The sequence below is a fragment of the Octopus bimaculoides genome, chromosome 9 (genome assembly GCF_001194135.2).
Source record: "Octopus bimaculoides isolate UCB-OBI-ISO-001 chromosome 9, ASM119413v2, whole genome shotgun sequence".
NCBI lineage: Eukaryota > Metazoa > Mollusca > Cephalopoda > Octopoda > Octopodidae > Octopus > Octopus bimaculoides.
The window spans coordinates 32,404,084-32,409,963 of NC_068989.1; the positions used below are offsets into that span (position 1 = coordinate 32,404,084).

Here is a 5,880-nt window from a genome sequence, read left to right on the forward strand (position 1 = left end):
CTGTACCAGTGGAGCGCTAAGAGCACCGTCCAAGCGTAATCGTTGCCAGAGCAGCTGTCTGGCTTCCGTGCCAGTGGCATATAAATAGCATCATTTGAGCGCGATCGTTACCAGCGTCGCCTTCCTGACACTTGTAACGTTGGCACGTGAAAAGACATTCTAGCGAGGTCATTGCCAGTGCCGCTGGACTGGCTTCTGTGCAGGTGGTACGTAAAATACACCATCACTATTTTGAGTGTGGCCGTTGCCAGTACTGTCTGACCGGCCTTCGTGCTGGTGGCACATAAAAGCACCCACTACACTCTCGGAGTGGTTGGCGTTAGGAATGGCATCCAGCTGTAGAAACTCTGCCAAATCAGATTGGAGCATGGTGTAGCCATCTGGTTCACCAGTCCTCAGTCAAATCGTCCAACCCATGCTAGCATGGAAAGCGGACGTTAAACGATGATGGTGATGATGATGATGATAAATTAAAATGCAAGTATAATCAGGACAAGATGTTATTCTTACTCTGTATTCCATTAATTTTCATTGAAAATAAAGAATAAAACTCTTTCATTATTCAATATAATATTTGCAATTTAAAAAGTACATTTATATAAAAGAATGTGTCCAATAATATAGGCTCGTATGTGAGACACAGGTGAATACAAGTGTGTCACATACTGAAAATTAATATATATTTTCCAGTTTCACATATTATTTGTACTCAAAGGTGTACAATATATCAAAATGGCATTCTGTCAATCAAGAAAGTATTTTTATGCTATACTCAACTTTTTCAGTGTGGGTGGAGAGGGATGAGCACATTCGACACTTTTTCCTACTATTTAGCCCTCTAGAACCTGCTCATACATCCAGCAACACAAAAGTTGATTCCCTTTGAAATCATAATTAGGTCATGAAATATGATATGGTCCAAATTTGGCACAACAGGCTGTTAAGGAACACTTGCTAAATGGTCCAAATTTGGCACATAGGTCTTTGCATCTCAGTAAACATTTCAAAGAGTACAAATTTAATCTAGCACTTAATTAAACAGCAAAACTGTTACTTATAAACTATTTAATACAATGTCAGTCAAACTGAGTTGATTCGCTGAATGTCACTTGAAAACATGGAATTGCATGAAGGAATTTCTCTCTTTGTCCAAGCACAGCCACAAGTTGTATTTGCAGCACTTCACTTGACTGCGTCCTTGACAGTCCTTGTATTTGCAGCACTGTCGATCAGGTGTGTACTCAGGCAAATGCCAGCCACTGGGGCTTTCCTACGGATGATTTTTGCTGGGGGTGGTGTCACAGTGTATAATAAAGGGTATCCGACTTTCTTGATGGACAGCAGTGCTTCAGTAATCATCCCTTGGAAAAACACTGAGTTTCATTGGTTATAAATCCAACAACCTCGCATGACGTTTATACCAAATCCAGCTGTTGACAACAGTCACGGTTAGTGTATGGTAAAAGATGTACATAAACCAACGACGGGATTTCATGTTACACTTGTACAGTGCTGTCAAGGAGATCCTCCCCATGAATTTGTTGTACTCTTGTACAATAGCTGGTTGTATCGCTCAGCCTAGTCTACTGGTTCAAGTCCAATATATGAGGACAGAGTATCAACACATCTGCTGTCAAACCAATGTACAGCAATGATGTTTGACTCTAACTCCACTTTCATGTCCAAAGAGCTACACCTGAGTTTCTTAAGATGTTTCTCTAATTTCAGTTGACATCTTTTCAGCCTGTTGGCCCGAAATGTGCCAACAAAAAACATGAACCTGGTCCTCAGAGCTTTGACAAGAGAAAGATTAGAGAAAAAATTGTCTGCAAAGATCTTACAGTTCTTCCCACTCTCAAGTCCCTCAACCATCTGGAGAACCACATCTCCATCTATTCCCAGTGCAGATGGAGCTCTGTGCTTGACGTCAGCCAAACCTTGATAGACATCAAAGTTATACAGGATGCCTGATACACCTGCTCTAGGCCAGAGCTTGAAGCCCCAAGGGTTAGGTTTTCCTTGCATGTACCGTTTTAGAGCTGCTCTCCCCTTGAAGACAACCATTATTTCGTCATCACAATGGTGTTCTTCAGGAGTGATATTCTTGATATTGGCTTGAACGACCTTAGCCATGGACTCAATTTCCACACTCTATCATCAGCCTTGTCCTGCTCTTTTACTTTCAAGCTGTTGACAAAGTGAATCACAGGCACGTTTGTCGACATGCTAAAAAAGAAAGAAGCAGCTCTTCATAACCGGCACGAAACAAATAATTTGGTGCAGTATGAAATGCTAAGGTTAAAGGAAGCAAATTCACACATTATACAATACAAATGTATTCTGAAAGATACAGAAAAGTCAGTCAATCATTCTAATTTTACACTTAAAACCTGTTGGACAATATTTGGCACATAGAAGAAGAGTTTTTTCTCATTGCATTTTCCACTTATGCCTATAGTGCCAAATTAGGCACTTGTACTTTGAAGTGATGCCATATCAAAAAGATAACACATTGTGACTATATACAAATATTGCAATGTCAATTCAACCAATACAAGAAAATGTAGGTAAAATATGAGGTACTACTGACATTTCTTTGTAGTGATGATAGGAAGTGGGATCAGTGCAAATACATATTGCTGCTGCAGAGGAGAGAAAAGGCAGGAAGCATCCCACAGTGTCAGAGGTACTAATTTGCAGTGGTTTAGTGGTTAGAGCATGAAGCACATTCCAGAGCATTGTTTAAAAAGTATTCTTGTCCTCCGTCACTATTTTTCCTTTGGCTGGAGATCACTAAAATCTATGTGCCAAATTTGGCACACACGGCACTAGAGGATTAACTTTTCTATCTGATAGAGAAGTCAGCATTTTGTCTGTTGCCATCCACCTCAGTTAATTTTGCTTTTCTCCTAGCTCTGTGCTTTCAGCGCCCCCCCCCCTCCCAACTGATATGCGCCTTCAACCTGAAACTTCACATGGCAGTAGTCCTTTGGTGGTGGTGATACACTGTGCTTTTCATATACACAATAAAAGAATTTACAAATGTTAAATTTACTAAACCACAAGATGTACTTCCATTTCTTTCCAGAACATCAAACTGGATAGTATGCATGTCACTGGTCAGATTTGTCAACACCACTCATGTGCTTATTGTACAAGATATTTATAATGGCTTTACTTTCAGCACCAACACGTGGCTGTTTACTAGTAGACAAGAATAAAATTTGCCATTTGTCCTTGTGGCTAGCATGTTCCTCTTTTGCTTCAGGATGATGTTCCATTTTTGTTTAGTTTAGTAGATTTTATTTCTTGGAGTAGTCCTTAGTGATTGCCCATTATTGTATTGCAAGTATACGTTTTCACAAGACCAAGATGTCTGCCAAAACCACTGAAGAAAAAAATAGTCAAAATGCAAATGTCTTTGTTAATGGTTAAAGGGCTCAGTTAACGATGACACAACATTATACCCCAATCCATTTGGTCTCTCTCCGTTGTATTTTTTCCCAGTGCAAATAGCAAAGTTTGCACAGTAACATGTACCTGATTCACAGTGCTCCCATAGCTTGATACTCCATTTTGTTCATTTAACTGGTATGTATTGCCAAAACTGTACCCTACTCTTATACCTTATCATTGCTTCATCAACACTGAGATTTTTTCCTTGCAGACATATAGCTATATTATTTTTCAGGTTAATCAAGTATTGGGCGCATTCTGTATAGGGAGTCATAGTCTTGTTCATTCCAGCTGGGGACATATAAAGTATCTCTCGGGTGTAGATATGGATTTAATTTCAAATACTGGTTTTTTACTGCATTATACTTGATATATAAGGGTCACTATACCTTTTATCTGGGATGCAGTAGTTCTACAGTTTGCAAATTGTTTATACCAAACGTTATATTTATGTTAATAAAAAAACCCCAAATTTCTGATGTATCTGTTGGTCATCTTAATGGATTGGGACTTCCATAAGCAGTAATAATTTGTTGGGCATAACAATTTATTTCTTCTGTGACACTTTTGAAAAAGTTTGTTTGGGAAAAAAAAAAGTAGTTAATTGGGCAGGGATGGTGGTGCAGTGGGTGTAGTAAGAGATAGAAGTGACTCAGAGATGATAAATCAGGAAAGTGAAGGATGATGATCATGGCATAGGAGTAATGGAGAAGGAGATGTAAGGGTACAGAAAAGTGGCTATAGTAAATGGGTAGGGTAACAGATAAGAAAGGGTGTTGGAAATGATAGCAGATATAAGAAGTATTAAGAAGTATGACAGAGGAATTGGGGAGAAGATAACTGGAGGCACAGAAAGGAAGTGATTAGTGAACATAGTGTGGGGAAAGGATAATAATGATAATGAGGGTGGAGAGAGGAGTAATTGGTAGCACAAAGTTAGGAGATATATGTGCCAAGGAAGGATGAATGTTGAGAGAAAGGTGAGGAGTTAAGGTGATGTGGGTAATGCTTGATGGAGCAGAATGGATGTAGGGCAGGGTCAAGGAAGTACAAGGATAGATAGAATATTTTTAGAACTCCATATTTGTTGTGACGAAGAGGTCTTCTTGAACACAGAAAATTGCCAATCATCTTAGTTTTTTGTCATCTCCTCTGTGAGGTTCAGCATCTTGAGATCAACTTTCACTACCTCTTCCCATGTCTTCTTGGGTTTCCCTCTTCCACAAGTTCCATTCACTTCAAACCAGCACATGTCTAACAACAACCATTTTCTATTTGCATTCTCTGTAGCAAATATATATTATGCTTCCACAGCTTCTAAGTCCACCACAAATTGACTGAAAAAAATAATATGCAACCCTGATTATGGTATGAAAGCAATAATTTCCAAATTGGATCCTAGACTTGTACAACTGTCATTAATTTTTACCTCTATAAAAATTAAACCAGAGCAAAATCCAGCACTTACTTCACCCAGTACTTACTTCACTAATTGTCCAAACTTTGATCTTTCATTTTATGGGTGTGTTAGATACATTTTTAGAAATGTACCTAAACATTATGATCTATCGTACCTCCATAGACAGTCACCTCCTATGTTTGTAAAATGTACTTTGAACTGTGTTGATAAAGGATCTTAATTTAAATAGATCATGATTTCCTTACTTACATATTACTGTGCTGCTTGTGTCTCATACATGCAAGAACTGATACAAATTCAAAAAACACAATATCTTCAGGTCTTCATCATACCCAAAACGTTCTGGTCACTGAAAGGTTCCTCCCTATTTCATTACAATGGGTTTTAGCATTACAAATTACCATAGGGATGTTTATAGCAGAAAAGAAGAAAAAAAAAGATCAAATTTCCTCCAGACATCAAAAACCACAAACCATCTTGTTTTTCTTCTTTGTTTACATCCTGTAGAATGATTTATTTTTACAATTATTGCTTGGAATATTTCAGAAAAAGTAAGGCAGTGAGCTGGCAGAATTGTTGGCATATTGGGTAAAATGCTTAGCGGCATTCCATTTATCTTTATGCTCTTAGTTCAAATTTTGCCAAGATCGGCTTTACGTTTCATCCTTTCAGGATTGATAAAATAAGTACTAGTTTAAGAAAAGCTTTTGGAACCCCTTCTTTATCGCGTTCCTGCACAATTCTTGTTGTTTTTGTTATTAGAGTTGTTGTCAATTAATGTTTTCACTGTCATACATTGATGTATCTGATTGTCTATGAAGCACTTGGTAATGCATGTTGTGAATGCCAACATCAGAAAAGGAAAGCATTCTGTGGATGGTCACTTGAAATGACTTTTTCTTGTGTATTCTGCAAGGTTGTATTATGTAGAGTAAGATGCTTTACAAGTGTACATGGCAGGAATATTGTTATAATTTCTTTTTGTGTGTGTGTGCATATGTATA

The 5,880-nt window shown here is 38.1% G+C and overlaps 1 protein-coding gene across 1 annotated transcript in view; it reads left to right on the plus strand.

Annotated features, from left to right (window-relative positions):
- Positions 1-5,880, plus strand: part of LOC106883109 (mediator of RNA polymerase II transcription subunit 1) — a 17,492-nt gene that overhangs the window by 1,378 nt on the left and 10,234 nt on the right. The window lies entirely within an intron of this gene.